Source organism: Loxodonta africana, chromosome 11 (genome assembly GCF_030014295.1).
Source record: "Loxodonta africana isolate mLoxAfr1 chromosome 11, mLoxAfr1.hap2, whole genome shotgun sequence".
Taxonomy (NCBI): Eukaryota; Metazoa; Chordata; class Mammalia; order Proboscidea; family Elephantidae; genus Loxodonta; species Loxodonta africana.
Genome location: NC_087352.1, coordinates 15,076,919 through 15,092,739, shown reverse-complemented (window position 1 = coordinate 15,092,739; position 15,821 = coordinate 15,076,919).

The window sequence follows — 15,821 nt, the reverse complement described above, 5'->3', positions numbered from 1 at the left end:
TCTCTCCCAGTCCTGTGGGAGCGCCCCTGACTCCACCACAGCTTTGGTCGCCCCCGCTCTGAGCTCCTCAACGTCACACCAATAAAAACCTGCACTATTTTTAAGTTATTTCCCGTCAGGTACCTTATTTGGAAGAATTTCAGAAGAGTCAAACAGTTAAAATGGTTTAAAAATTTTTTTTTAACCAGCACAATTTCTGGTAGATACTGTATTCATTAAGGAGCTCTGGTGGCGCAACGGTGAAGCACCTCGCTGCTGACGGAAAGGTTGGCTTTCCGAGCCCACCCAGCAGCTCAACTATGAGTTGAAATCGACTTGATGGCACCCAACAACAACTGTATTCGTTTACGATAAAAATAACGCTGATTATTTACTAGAAAAATAATGCTGGCTATTTTTAAACCTTTCTTTTTATGGCACTTGATTTATTTAAATGGATGCCTGTGAAAAAGACAATCGAGTAAAGTAAGTTTTAATTTTCTTTTCATGAAATCAAGTCTTGGTGTGGTCTTCATGGGGGCAGCGGTGGTTCAGTGGTAGAATTCTCGCCTTCCATGCGGGAGACCCTGGTTCGATTCCCAACCAATGCACCTCGCGCACAGCGCCACCTGTCAGTAGAGGCTTATGTGTCGCTGTAATGCTATACAGGTTTCAATGGAGCTTCTGGACTAAGACGAAATAGGAAGAAAGACTTGGCGATCTACTGCTGAAAATCAGCCAGTGAAAACTGTATAGATCACAGTGGTCCAGTTCACAACCCACCCTGGGAATGCCGCAGGGCCAGGCAGTGTCTCCTTCCGTTGTGCATGGGACCACCGTGAGTTAGAGGCTGACTTCGTGGCAGCTAACAACAACAACGATGGTCTTAATAATGACAATGTATGTACTCTCTAGACTCCATCTAGAGATGGAGACCAGTAGTTCTCAAGTTTTGCACATTGGAATCACCTGGGGAGCTATAAAATATACTGGTGGGACAGACACAGTGCGTCACTGTCTGGGAGATGGTTTGGGCGTTGGAAACTTTACAGCTCCCAGGTGATTCTCATGTGTGGCAGATTTGGAGAACCATGACTGAAAGCAGTGGTTCTCAAAGGGCGGTCACCAGCCAGCAGCGTCAGCATCACTTGGAACTTGTAAGAAATGCAAAATCCCATGGAAACGACTCAAGCGTCTATCAACAGATGAGCAAATAAACAGAATGTGGTAGATCCATGCAATGGAATATTGCTGTTGTTGTGTGCTGTCGAGTTGATTTTGACTCATAGCGACCCCATGTGACAGAGTAGAACTGCCCATAGGGTTTTCTTAGCTGTAATCTTTATGGGAACAGATCACTAGGTCTTTCTCCCATGGAGCCACTGGGTGGGTTCAAACAAAACATTTCAGTTAGCAGCCGACCGCTTAACCCTTGTGTCACCAGGGCTTCTTAATGGAATATGACACAGCCACAGAGAGAAAGAAGTTCTGATCCATGCTAAAACATGGATGGGTCTTGAAAACATACTGAGTGAAATAAACCAGACACAAAGGACAAATATTGCATGATGCCACTTACATAAAACTATCTAAAATAGGCAAATGTATAGATACCAGAGCTCATTCATTAGTGGTAACCAGGAGTGGAAGAACCCTGATGGTGCAACAGTTAAGTGCTTCGCTGCTAACTGAAAGGTTGGCAGTTCAAACCCACCCAGCGGCTCCCCTGGAGAAAGACCTAGCAATCTGCTCCTGTAAAGATTGTTGTTTTAGGTGCCGATAAGTTGGTTCCAACTCATAGCAACCCATGTACAACAGAACGAAACACTGCCCAGTCCTGTGCCATCCTCAAAATCATTGCCATGCCTGAGCCCATTGTTGCAGCCACTGTGCCAGTCCATCTCACTGAGGACCTCCCTCTTTTTCACTGAGCCTCTACCTTACCAAGCATGATGTCCTTCTCCAGGGATTGGTCTCTCCTGATGACATGTCCCAAGTAAGCAAGACGAAGTCTCGCCATCCTCGCTTCTAAGGAGCATTCTGGCTGTGCTTCCTCCAAGGCAGATTTGTTCATTCTTTTGGCAGTCCGCAGTATATTTGGTATTCTTTACCAACATCACAATTCAAATGCACAAGTTCTTTTTCTGTCTTCCTCATTCATTGTCCAACTTTCACATGCACGGAGAGGATTGAAAATATCATGGTTTGGGTCAGGTTCACCTTAGTCCTCAAGTGACATCTTTGCTTTTTAATATCTTTAAGAGGTCTTTTGCAGCATATTTGCTCAATGCAATACATCTAGATTCCAAAAACCAAACCCATTGCCATTGAGTGGATTCCAGCTCATAGCAACCCTATAGGACAGAGTAGAACTGCCCCACAGGGTTTCCAAGGAGTTGCTGGTGGATTTGAACTGCCAGCCTTTTGGTTAGCAGCCATAGCTCTTAACCACTGCACTGCCAAGGCTCCACGTCTAGATTACAGCCTAGGAAACCCTATGGGAGCAGTACTACTCTGTAACACATGAGGGCACCATGAGTCAGAATTGATGCAAAGGCACACAACCCTCCTATCTCAGTCGAGTGGGAAATCCAGAAGCTCCCATTGGGGATGGCCAGAAAGAAGGGTGAATTTGAAGGAGAGGTGGGACAGAGCCCAGGACAGCTTTCTAGGTGATGGTAAGAATTCTGAGAAACAGAAGGGAGAGGGCCTGCTTGGGTGAAAAAGAAATGCGAAGATAACGAAGGCAGGAATTCCGGCCTATTTGATCCATTCACTTTATATTCAGCCAGTCCAGACAAATGCAATGTCTGCCTGCGTTCGTTAGTAAGTTAATCCATTTTTCATTCACAGATGGCCCTCTGATGCCTGGACAGCCCATGGGCAGTACCACCCCCAGCCCCAGGTTCTGATTCTGAATCTCTAGTTCAGACCCACCCACCTCAGCCCCCTCTCCTGAAATGGGTGGGAAATTCTATTTCTCCCTCCTCTCCCCACAATGCGAGGGGTCCAACTAGAATAGGTCTCTGTGTGTTTTTCTGTTTCCATTCCCTACTCTGATAAAGATCAAACACCACAGCCTTCAGTATGGATTGCACCTCAATATAAGGAAAACAAAAATCATCACAACTGGACCAATGAGCAACATCATGATAAATGGAGAAAATATTGGTTGTCAAGGATTTCATTTACTTGGATTCACTATCAACACCATGGAAGCAGCAGTCAAGAAATCAAACGATGTGTTGCATTGGGCAAATCTGCTGCAAAGGACCTCTTTCAAGTGTTAAAAAACAAAGACGTCACCTTGAAGGCTAAAGTGAACCTGACCCAAGCCATGGTGTTTTTAATCGCCTCACAAGCGTGCAAAAGCTGGACAATGAATAAGACTGAAAAATTGACACCTTCGAATTGTGGTGTTGGTGAAGAATATTGACTATACCATGGACTGCCAAAAGAAGGCACAAATCTGTCTTGGAAGAAGTCCAACTAGAATGCTCCTTAGAAGCAAGGATAGTGAGCCTTTGTCTCCCGTACTTTGGACATGTTATCAGGAGGGACCAGTCCCTGGAGAAGGACATCATGCTTGGTAAAGTAGAGGATCAACAAGAAAGAGGAAACCCTCAAGGAGATGGATTGACACAGTGGCCGCAATAATGGGCTCAAGCATAACAACAATTGTGAGGATGGCCCAGAAGGCAAAGAACTCGGCAGTGTCTTGTTCTGTTGTATACAGGGTTGCTGTGAGTTGGGACTGACTCGTCAACACCTAACAGCAACAACACTCTGATAAGGAAGGCAGCCCTGGTAGCACAGTGGTTAAGCAAGCATTCAGCTGCTAATCGTAAGGTTAGTGGTTTGAATCCACCCAGCACATCAGGAGAAAGACTTAGTGATCTAGAAAACCTTATGGGACAGTTCTACTCTGTAATAGGTGGGGTCACCATGAGTCAGAATTGATTCAACAGCACCCAACAGCAACAACTCTGTTAAGCAGGAGCTTTTATTATACCCTGGCAGTCGGCCCCCACCCACACAGCCTGTCATGTGCCCCTCCGCCTCCTCCCAAATCTTATCTTATTCTCTCTCTGCTCTGCTGAGGCTGGCCTGGCCTAAGAGGATTAGAGCATTTGCTAAATGGGTCCAGGACAGGGTCAGAGAAGAGGCTGTGGGGAGGCCCAGGGATCAGGACAGCCACAAGGGGGCAGCAGAGAAAAGAGGCGCAAAAGGAACAGAGAGAGGCAGAGGGAAGGGGTAAGGAGATACCCCCAAAGAGGGAGTGAGGGAGAAAAGAGAATACAAAAGAATGGGATCCACTCACAGACTTTGCAGGAAAGTGTTTATAAGATGATCATGAACTTTATTAATTTTTGTATTGTAGAATCCTTGGGTGGTACAAACAGTTAAGGAATCGACTACCAACCAAAAGGTTGGTGGTGTGAACCCACCCAGCAATGCCTTGGAAGAAAGACCTGGCAATTTGCTTCCAAAAGATCACAGCCATTGAAAATCTATGGAGCACACTTCTACTCTGACACACATGGGGTCACCATGAGTCAGAGTAAACTTGATGGCAACTGGTTTGTTTGTTTTTTTGTTTGTTTGAAGTCCAAAAGAATGCCCAAGTTAGATGTTAGAATTTAGAAGAATTGAGCTAGTTTCCTGGGTAACAAAATAAATATCTGAATCCTATACAGAAAACAAACCAATGGAAAATAAAATTTTAAGTATACTATTTAAAATATCAGTCAGCAATAAAGATATTGTTATTGGGTGCCATCGAGTCAATTTCAACTCATAGCAACTCCATGTGACAGAGTGGAACTGCCCCATAGGGTTTTCTAGGCTGTAATCTTTGCAGAAGCAGATTGCCTGGTCTTTCTCCCACAGAATCACTGAGCGGTTTTGAACTGCCAACCTTTCAGTTAGCAGAAGAGAGCTTAACCATTGCACCACCAGGAATAAATGTAAGATATATAATTATAACACTTCATGGAGAGACTTCGAAAATGACAGAATGAATGAAGAAATTAAAAAAATTCTGAGATTGAGGGCTTCTGTATTGTAAGGTTGTCAGTTCCTCCCAGAAACACTTCATGATTTCATGCAATTCCAATTAAAATCTCAACAGGTTTCTTGGGGGAAACTGACAAGTTCATTTAAAAATTTTGTGGAATACAAAGGACCAAGAAAAGCCAAGAACCCCTTGATAAAGAACAAGGTGGGAAGACATGCCTTACCAAGTATCTAGACTTGTTTTATTTCTATAGTGATTAAGTCGACATGTTATTGGTTCAATGACATATAGACCACCGATACAGAATGGAAATGCTGGTGGTGTAATGATTAAGTGCCCCGGCTTCCAACCAAAAGGTCGGCAGCTCAAATCCAGCAAGTGCTCCTTGGAAACTCTATGGGGCAGTTCTACTGTGTCCTATAGGATTGGTATAAGTCAGAATCAACTCAAGGGGAACAGGTTTGGCTGTTTTTGTTTTTGTTTTGGGTTTTTTGTTTGTTTTTGATACGGAATAGAAGGAGCTATATGGGCAGGTCTGCTTCAAAAGACCTCTTTCAATTGGTAAAAAGCAAAGATGTCACTTTGAGGACCAAGGTGCACCTGACCCAAGCCATAAGGAGCCCTGGCGGCACTGTGGTTAAATCAATGGACTGCTAATGGACAAGTCAGCGGGTTTGAAACCACCAGAAGCTCCTTGGGAGAAATGTGTGACAGTCAGCTTCCGTAGAGATTTACAGCCTTGGAAACCCTATGGGGTCACTGTGACCATCAGCAGTGTGTTTGGGTTTTAGATACAGAATAGAGGCCAAAATCACCATACTTTAATAGACCCTTGATATATATGACAGAGAGGGTGCTGTGAAAGCAGTGGGGAAAGGTGGTCTCCTGAACTGACAGAAGGCAATTGGATATTCATAAGACAAAAGAAAAGTGAACCCCTACCTCACACTGTATACAACAATCAGGTATATTCAATGCCTAAGTGTGAATAGTAAAGATAAAGCTCTTAGAAGATAATAAGACAGAATACCCTCTCAACCTCAACATTGTGAAGGGTTTCTTAAACAAGGCAGGAAAAAGCAACAACACTAAGGAGTAAAAGAAAAGAAAGAAAAAAAAAAGACCATTGCTCAAGCTGTGCTTGTATTTGAACCAGTCTGCAAACTTTTTGAAGCTGGTATGCAACATTTAGAAACTTTTGTTTAACAGTTCAACAGGGAAATTTAATGCCTATTGAATCTAATTTTTAAAACTGTATTTGGAATACCTTTGTTTTTAATTTTATATTCATTCTTTTTCATTTTGGGTGTTTTTTGTTTTGTTCTACAAAAGTATCGCTCTGACAACGGCTGGATTTTTTTCTTTTTTAATGATGCACAGACACAAACGTAATGAAATACAAACATTAAAATTTCCCAAAAAAAAAAGTCTAATCGGTAAGACACCCCAAGAGTGAAAAACAAGCTATGAAATGGAAAATGTTCGCAACAAGTTGCAAGGGAGTTTTACATTTTAAAAATTCCTAAAAATGGGGAAAGGATCAAATTAAAGCAATTAGAAATATGGGGTCGGGGGACCTGAAGAGACCCTTTATAAGGATTCCTAGTGCCCGTACCTCTTGACCATCAGGGAAATGAATATTACAACCATAACGACGTCACAGCCGGCAGATCGGCTGAGCAACCTGAGCGCTGGTCCAGAGTAAACCCTCCCTGCCCCTTGGAAAACTCTAGGGCCACATTCCTAAAGCTAAGCCTGTGCGCAGCTCTGAGCTACAATCCCACTCCTGATCCTAGGAACCCACAGAAATGCCCACACGCCACCCAGTCGACAAGGACGGGTGTTCACACAGTGAACACAAACACACACCCTCCACCAGATGAACAAATGGTGGCTTGTCCTCGCGTTGGAGAATCACCAGCGGAGATGACAAAGCGCAATAGCTCAGCACCCCACCATCCCCCCCACCACCACCCCCAACCCCCCAACCCCAACCCTATCACCCCCAACCCCCCAACCCCAACCCTATCTCCCCCACCCTCCCAACCACCACCCCCACCCCCACCCCGCCACCCGCACCACTCCCAGTCAGTCACCAGGCCCACCGCTCTCAGGGAACAGTGCCCCCGTCTGGCGCCCCGCAGGATTGCGGGGCGCTGCTGGCACAGCCGCCCCTAAAAACGAAGTTGTAGGGGTCGGCGTGGTTCCCTCCTACAAAACTAGCGCCCGCTTGGTACTTGGTACTCAGATATTGTGTGGATGAGGGAGGGGCTCCCGAAGGGGACCTGATATGAGAAGATCTCAATGAAATCAGGGCATGATGCGGGGCCCAGCGAGAAGCCCTGGGCGCAGGGTGGGTCTCGGGCGGCTGGAGAGCCCGGCTGGGTGCCCTGTGCAGGAGCCCAGAAGGCCTGGCTGAGGCTGGAGCCCACGGGTTCTGCCGCTGGGACGACGGTCAAGGGGCTGGGCGAACCGGGACTGCAGAAGCCGGAGCTGCTGGGAAACGTTGAACCCACAGGGATAGGGACTCGGGAGCACTTGGTTGGGGGCCCTTGGGCTCCCCGGCCGCGTAAGCGCTGCTGTTGCGGCTGTCCCTGCAGTCGCTGCTGTCGCTGCTGTCGAGCGTGTTTAGCCCGGCGGTTCTTGAACCACACCTGGGGGACAAAGGGGACAGTGAGGGGGCGTGACAGAGGAAGAGGAGCTTCATCACCCACATCTGCCCAGAAACGAGGCTGCTGCTCCCTACGAAAGGCAGCCTTCATGCCTCTCTCCACCCCAGACCCAATTAGAAGGTCCCTGGGGTTTGGTTTTTTTTTTTTTTTTTGGGTGGGGGGAGTGTCAGGGAAGGTCCCTGGCTGGCGCAATTGGTTTGCACTTGGTTAACCTAATGGTTGGTGGTTCTTACCCCCGCTGAGGTACCTCAGAAGGCAGACCTGGAGATCCGCTTCGAAAAGGTCACAGCCTTGAAAACTCTATGGAGCATAGTTCTACTCTGATACACATGGGGTTGCCATGAGTTGGAATGGACTGGTCAGCAACTGGTTTTGGTTTTGGGGGGAGGGATGGAGAGGGGATAATAGGGTCGGGAGGCGTAGGGTACACCCAGGAGCCCAGGGAGAGGTCTGCATGGAGGGTCCTCGAGGGTCAGACAGGCGCTGGGTACAGGGAGGCCCCCACGGCGTCACTCTGGCCCCGCTGTGATAGCCGTTTTGGGCTGTCACGGGGTTGAGTGGGACTTGAGGTTCTGGGTCCACACCCAGCCTGGGGAGAGAGAGAACCCAGTCGTGCACCTGCGGGCAACCACATGGGAAGTGCTGTGTTGGTGACTGTGGGGACTGCCCGAGTACAACCTGAACTTGGTGGTCCTGCAGACAGAGCCTGTCGGCCAGGGCCTTCCGCTCGTCATAGTCCGGATACCTGTTCTTCTCAAACTCCGTGTCCAGCTCCCGCAGCTGCTCCTGGGTATAGACGGTGCGCTCCTGGCGCTGCCTCCGAGGGGAGTCCTGGGATGGCTGGGGGTCTTCAGGCGGGGAAACCAGGTCAGACAAGCCCCCCAGGGACCCTCCATTCCCTAAGCCAGACCAACCCTACCTCCCCACCTTCAGCCCTGAGAGCCTAGGCTCTCTGGAGCCCAGCATCCACATCTTTGAAATTGGCTTGATGATAGCTCCTGTATTAGTGCAGGGCCCACAGCCGGGGGAGGTAGGACAGGATGGGCTCTGCACCCCAGAGCAACCCAGGTCAGCTTCCACCTCTCCCCCCGCACCTCTCCCATCCAAGAGCTGATGCCATGCTGACACTTGTGGGGTGGGTGGTGCCCACTGGGTTCCGAGCCCTCTGCTAAACTCACCCTGCCCAGTTTAATTTCAGTTAAACACCCAAACACGTGAACCCCTCTTCCCTCCATCAAACACCTCATGAGGACTTCCTAGACAAGTTCAGTCTTGGGGTGGGCGCTGGAACAGAACTCGTAAGCCTCCACACAGAATTTCACCCTGCCCTCACCCTTTGGCCCAGGCCCCACACAGCACCCTCCCCCACAGGTGGAACTCACCCGGGAGATACTGAGGCTCCAGCATCCTCCCTCCTACCCTGTTCCTCTGCCCCTGAGGCTGCGTTCACCGCCCAGCCCATGGGATTTAAATCCCACCCTCCGTGCTGTGCCCACCCAGACCCGCCCTGCGGGTGAGGGACCCTCCCTTTCTCAGCCCCGCCCTGTTGTTCTCTCCTTGGAGGAGGTACAATCATCAATTAATCCTTTCATTACTGAGCAGTCCTGGGTGGGGCAACAGTTTAATGCTCTCACTTGGCTGCTAACCAAGGTTGGAAGTTCAAGTCCACCCAGAGGTACCTGGGAAGAAAGGCCTGGTGATCTGTTCAGCCAATGAAAACCCTAGAGAGCCCTGCTCTACTCTGACACATATAGGGTGGCCATGAGTTGGAATCTACTCAAGGGCAACTGTTTTCACCGCCTGGCTGCCCAGCACTGGGAGCTGGGGAAACCACAGTGCCCACAACAGGCTTGGTCCTGCCCTCAGGAGGCTCTCAGCCTGGCTTTGAACTGGTTCGTTCAGGTTCAAGCCCCTACTGAGAACTTGCATTTCTAACAAGTTCCCAGGCGTTGCTCACGATGCTGGTTAGGGACCAATTCTGACAACCACTAGCAGAGCAGTGGTTCTCAAAATTTATTATACATGAGAATCACCTGGGGATCTTGTTAAACTGTAGATTCTGATTCAGTATATCTGAGGTGGAAAGGCAAATTCTCAATGGGGTTCTGACCAGAATGAAGACCTGTTTTTGGCCCAGTGATGAGAGAGCACAGAGAGGTGAGTGGAAATTGTTATACCCATGGTGCCAGGCCCCTTGTAGGAAAAGATGCTACAAACCCAACAGTTACCCTTGATTCTCTCCCAGCCCTGGGATCTCCACCTTTTCAACACAAGGGAATCTGCTCTTTTCTCCCACCTATTTGCCCACATACTCTGTCCAGGCACCATCTTCTCCTTCTTGCATGGCCCGGTAACCTCCTCCCTTGTCCCCGAGGCCACTCTTGACCCTACAGTCCATTCCAGAAGTTTTCCTCCAAGTGTCTGGGCATAGGGAGTCCTGATGATGGTTGAGTTTCAGTACTGGAAAATGCCCATGGGATGACAGTCTGGTGGGTGTACAGGTAGAGGGCTGGTGATTTCTCCTTGTGAGCGAACCAGCTGGCTTCTGGTTTATCCATTCAATTCATGAACTTGGTTCACCTGAGTCCATCCCACCCAAGGTGCATCCTCTGTGTCTAAACACTAGGACTGAACTCACCTCCTCTCTGCCAGGATCTGTTGGAGCTCTTGGGTCAGAGGAGAACATGATTTATAATACTCAGTTCCAGGAAGGTTTTATCATAGTCAATGGAAGATGAAAATTAAATAGGCAATCAAACACAGAATGAAATGAAACATATAGATGTTGTTAGAGGTTTACCTCACTCTTGTAAATTGCTATGTAGTATCTCAGGTGCACCCGACCAAGCCAGGGTGTTTCCAATCACCTCATATGCATGAGAAAGCTGGACAATGAATAAGGAAGACCAAAGAAGAATGGATGCCTTTGAATTACGGTGTTGGCGAAGAATATTGAATATACCATGGACTGCCAAAAGAATGAACAAATCCATCTTCGAAGAAGTACAGCCAGAATGTTCGTTAGAAGCAAAGATAGTGAGATTTTGTCTCATGTATTTTGAACATGTTATCAGGAGGGATTGGTCCCTAGAGGAGGACATCATGCTTGGTAAAGTAGAGGGTCCCCAAAAAAGAGGAAGTCCCTCATGAGGCGGATTGACACAGTGGTTGCAACAATGGGCTCAAGCATAACAATGATTGTGAGGATGGCACAGAGCCGGGCAGTGTTTCGTTCTGTTGTACATGGGGTCACTATGAGTAGGAACTGACTCAAGGGCACCCAACAACAACTATATCTCATAGTGGCATTCTATCATAATTGAGCATATGTTCTGCTCTGAGGGGAAACTGAGGAAATATTGGTCACCAAGACTGACGACGTCACTGCTGTGTAGCCATTTTCTGGGCCTACAGGAGCCCCTGGGTGACTCAAATGGTCAAGCATGCTTGGCTACTAACCAGAAGGTTGGAGGTTTGAGTCCACCCAGAGGCACCTTGGAAGAAAGGCCTTGTGATCTACTTTAAAAGATCACAGCCACTGAAAACCCGATGGAGCACAACTCTGAAACACATGGGGTCCCTGTGAGTTGGAACAGATTCAGCAGCAACTGTTTATTGGTTAAGTGATCACCGTCACCTATAACTTTTTAAAGTAGTTAAAGTTAACATTTTGCCCATTCAATTGGCAAAGATTAAGAAGAAGAGACCATGTATAGTGTTAGTAGGTGAAGGGATGGGGACTCTAGCCTTATCAAGCTTTGGGGGTATAGGTTGGTAAGAGGTTTTTGAAGCTATCTTGGTGACACAGTAATTTCTCTCAACCAGAAATTATCAGAAAGACACAAAGTTGGGCTTATTGCCTCATTGCAACAAGGGAGACTGCACATGGTGGGGATCCCAGGTACAACCCAGGGAGAGGATCTTGTTGTTAGCTACCATCAAGTCGGCCCCAACTCATGGAGACCTCAGGCACGATGGAACAACACTGCCTGCTCTGCACCATCCCCATGATAGGTTGCAGACTAGACCACTGTGCTCCACAGTGTTTTCATTGGCTGACTTTCGGAAGCAGATCACCAGGCCTTTCTTCCTTGTCTATCTTAGTCTGTAAACGCTGCTGAAATCTGCTCAGCACCCTAGCAACACGCAAGCCTCCACTGACAGAGGGGAGGTAGCTGTGCATGAGATGCCTTGGCCAGAAATCGAACACAGGTCTCCTACATGGAAGGCAAGAACTCTACCACTGAACCAACACTGCTTGGAGAGGACCTTAGAAAGGGTTTGGGCTTGGTTTAGGTGATTGGGGGAGGGGTTCAAAGAAGGGTGGCTTTATGAGACTATGTTGGCATTTCCTGTCTGGAGAGGAGATGAGAGGGCAGAGAGGGCCAGAAGCTACCCGAATGGACACGAAGAGAGAGAGTGGAGGGAAGAACTCCCTTTCATTAAAGAGAGAGCAATTAGGAGTGTATAGCAAGGTGTACGTAAATTTTTGTGTGAGAGACTGACCTGATTTGTAAACTTTCACTTAAACCACAATAAAAATTAATTAAAAAAAAGAAAAAGAAGGGTGGCTTTGCCTAGACTGGATGCTGTCAGGAAATGAGGTTAATTCTATGATTCGGTAACTTATCTAGAAGGTGAAGAGAATGGAGTGGGCTAAAGCTGTGATTTGTATACAAGCGTCAACATACAGAGATGCTGGTCTTTTCTGTGGTTTGGACAATGTACGAGTTTTGTCTCTGATTAGGAGCCCTGATGGCTGCTAACTGAAAGGTCGGCCATTCGAACTCACCACCCACTCTGCAGGAGAAAGGCGTGGCAATTTGCTTCCATTAAGATTATAGCCTTGGACCTGACAGGGAACGCAACAGAGAACCCCTGAGGGAGCAGGAGAGCAGTGGGATGCAGACCCCAAATTCTCATAAGACCAGACTTAATGATCTGAGACTGGAAGGACCCCAGTGGTCATGGCCCCCAGACCTTCTGTTAGCCCAGGACAGGAACCATTCCCAAAGCCAACTCTTCAGACATGGATTGGACTGGACAATGGGTTGGAGAGGGATGCTGGTGAGGAGTGAGCTTCTTGGATCAGGTGGACACTTGAGACTATGATGGCATCTCCTGCCTGGAGGGGAGATGAGAGGGTAGAGGGGGTTAGCAGCTGGCAAAAAGGACACGAAAAGAGAGAGTGGAGGGAGAGAGCAGGCTGTCTCATTAGGGAGAGAGTAATTGGGAGTGTGTAGCAAGGTATATATGGGTTTTTGTGTGATAGACTGACTTGATTTGTAATCTTTCCCTTAAAGCACAATAAAAATTATTTAAAAAAAAAGATTATAGCCTCGGAAACTCTATGGGGCAGTTCTACTCTGTCCCATAGGGTTGCTATGAGTCAGAATCGACTTGATGGCAAAGGGTTTGGTTTTTTTGTTTGTTTACAGAGCAGTCACTTCATCAGGGTCACAAACTGACCTTGAGTGTTTATTGTTCTGTGACATGGTCTATATTCAACAGAACACCAAGGCCTAGCTGTGAGGGCCAGGCCAACTCTTGGCTGTCTGTGACCCTTTGCCACTGGGTTGATTCCAACTCAGGGTGACCCCATGTGTTACAGAGTAGAACTGAGCTCCATCAGGTTTTCTTGGCTGATCTTTACAGAAGCAGATTGCAGGCTTTCTTCCACGGTGCTACTGGGTGGGGTCAATCTGCCAACCCTTAGGTTTATAGCCAAGCACAAACCATTTGCACCACCTAGGGACCTCTTTTTGGCAGTCAGGAGCTGCTTTTCTCTTTCTTGTATTTAGCAAACTCTTTTGCACTGAAGGAAACCCTGGTAGTGTAGTGGTTAAAAGCTACAGCTGCTAACCAAAAGGTCAGCAGTTCAAATCCACCAGGCTCCTCCTCGGAAACCCCGTGGGGCAGTTCTACTCTGTCCTATAGGGTCGCTGCAAGTCAGAATCAACTCGACGGCAATGGGTTTGGTTTTTTGGTATTCTTGCACTCATTGTGCCAGGTGCAGAGATTAAAGAATTGGGAATCCCTGGAGATCCTTATTATTGTCAGCCAGTTGGCCTTGGATAACTGCCCTCCACCCCACAGGCTGTTTCCCCATCTGAGGAATGGGATTATCTCAAGGTTGACCCCACGACTTGGCTATAAGCATTCAAGTGTCTGTCGCCAAGACATCTACCCAGGAGGGAACCTGAAAACCCAGCCCAAGCCCTGCAGTTTGATCCCAGGGCAAGGTCACTGGTGGTCCTGCCTGGTCTACACCGCTCAAGAGCTGAGATCAAACAGTATTGTCTTGGAAACCAACCTTTCTCCCCAACACATCACATTTTCTAAGCCAGTGATTTTCAACTCCTTGTGACCATCAGAATCACCTGGAAAGCTTGTTAAAACTGGGATAGCTGGGCCCTGCCCTGGAGTTTCTGATTCAATAGGTCTGGCGTGGTTGTTGTTAGCTGCCCTTGAGTCGGCCCTGACTTATGGTGACCCCACACACAACAGAACAAAACACCATCTGGTCCTGTGCCATCTTCATGACTGGATGCAAATCAGATCATTGTGCCCCACAGGGTTTTCACTGGCTGATTTTCAGTAGTAGATCACCAGGTCTTTCTTCCAGGTCTGGAGTGGAGTAAAAATAGAGCCCCAAAATTAGCATTTTTAACATGTTTCCTAAGGAGCCCTGGTGGCGCAATAGTTAAGCATACAGTGCAGATTGCCAGGCCTTTCTCCCTCAGAACCAGTCATTGGACTCAAGCCACTCACCTTTTAGCAGCCAAGAGCCTAACCATTTGTACCATCAGGGCTCCTAAAAGAGAAGTACTGTTCCATAAAAGCGTCAAAGATGGCCTCTGTGTATTGGCCCTAGGTTGGTTGTTTTTTCATTAAAAAAAAAAAAAAAAAGGCTCCCAGTGCCCAACTCAAATTTGTACACATGTAATTGTTTTTAAAAAACCCAATAAGCAGCTTTTCAACCACTTAGAACTTGCCTGCTTTACATTAAAAAAAAAAAAAAAAAAAAAACCACTGTTGTGGAGTTAATTCTGACTCATAGCAACCCTATAGGACAGAATAGAACTGCCCCATAAGGTTTCCGAGGCTGGAATCTTTACGGAAGCAAACTGCCACATCCCTCTCCTGAGAAGCAGCTGGTGGGTTTGAACCTCAGACCTTATAGTTAGCAGCTGAGTGCTTAAACACTGTGCTACCAGGGCTCCTTCCTGCTTTATATACTCCCAGCATCCACTAGCCCTGGATAAGATTAAATCCTGTAGTTATCAGGACCCCAAGTTGCTGCTGCCCTTGCAGCTCTCTGAGCCAGAGACTCCCCACTTTGCTGCAGGTCACCAAGTAGACACAGGTAAGCCCCCTCCTCTCTTTCCCTCTGCCCTGGAGTTTCCATGCCTTCCTCCCTTCTGGGTGCTCCCTGTGCTACTTCCCTCTAGAATATTTCCTGCTGGGGTGGGGGGCCAGTCCCTTGCATGCAGCTGACCCAATAAGTAGCTTGTACAACACTACTATCTGGGAGAAAAGACCTGGCAATCTGCTCCCATACAGACCACAGCCTAGAAAACCCTGTGGGGCTGTTCTACTCTGTCCTACAGGGTCACTATGACTTGGAACTAACTCGACAGCACACAGCAGCTATCTGTGGGAGTCCCTGGTTGGTGTGAATGGTTAAGGTGCTTGGCTGCTAACCAAAAGGTTAAAGGCTGAAGTCCCCCCAGAGGCACCTCGGAAGAGAAGCCTGGTGATCTACTAATGAAAAGATCAACCATTGAAAACCCCATAGAGCACAGGTCTACTCTGACATACATGAGGTCACCACGAGTCAGAGCCAACTCAGCGGCAACTGGAAATAATATAAATTATATAATCAATTAAATCTATAGACTTAACATATATAACGATAATATGGAGCCCTGGTGGCACAGTGGTTAAAACACTCGGCTGCTAACTGAAAGGTTGGTGGTTCAAACATGCCAGTGGCTCTGAGGGAGAAAGATGTGGGAGTCTGCTTCCATGAAGATTACAGCCTCGGAAACTCTATGGGGCAGTTCTTCCCTGTCCTTACTGTTGCTTTGAGTCAGAATTGACTCGATAGCAACAGGGAATCTATAGTATAGGTTATATAATCTATTAAAACT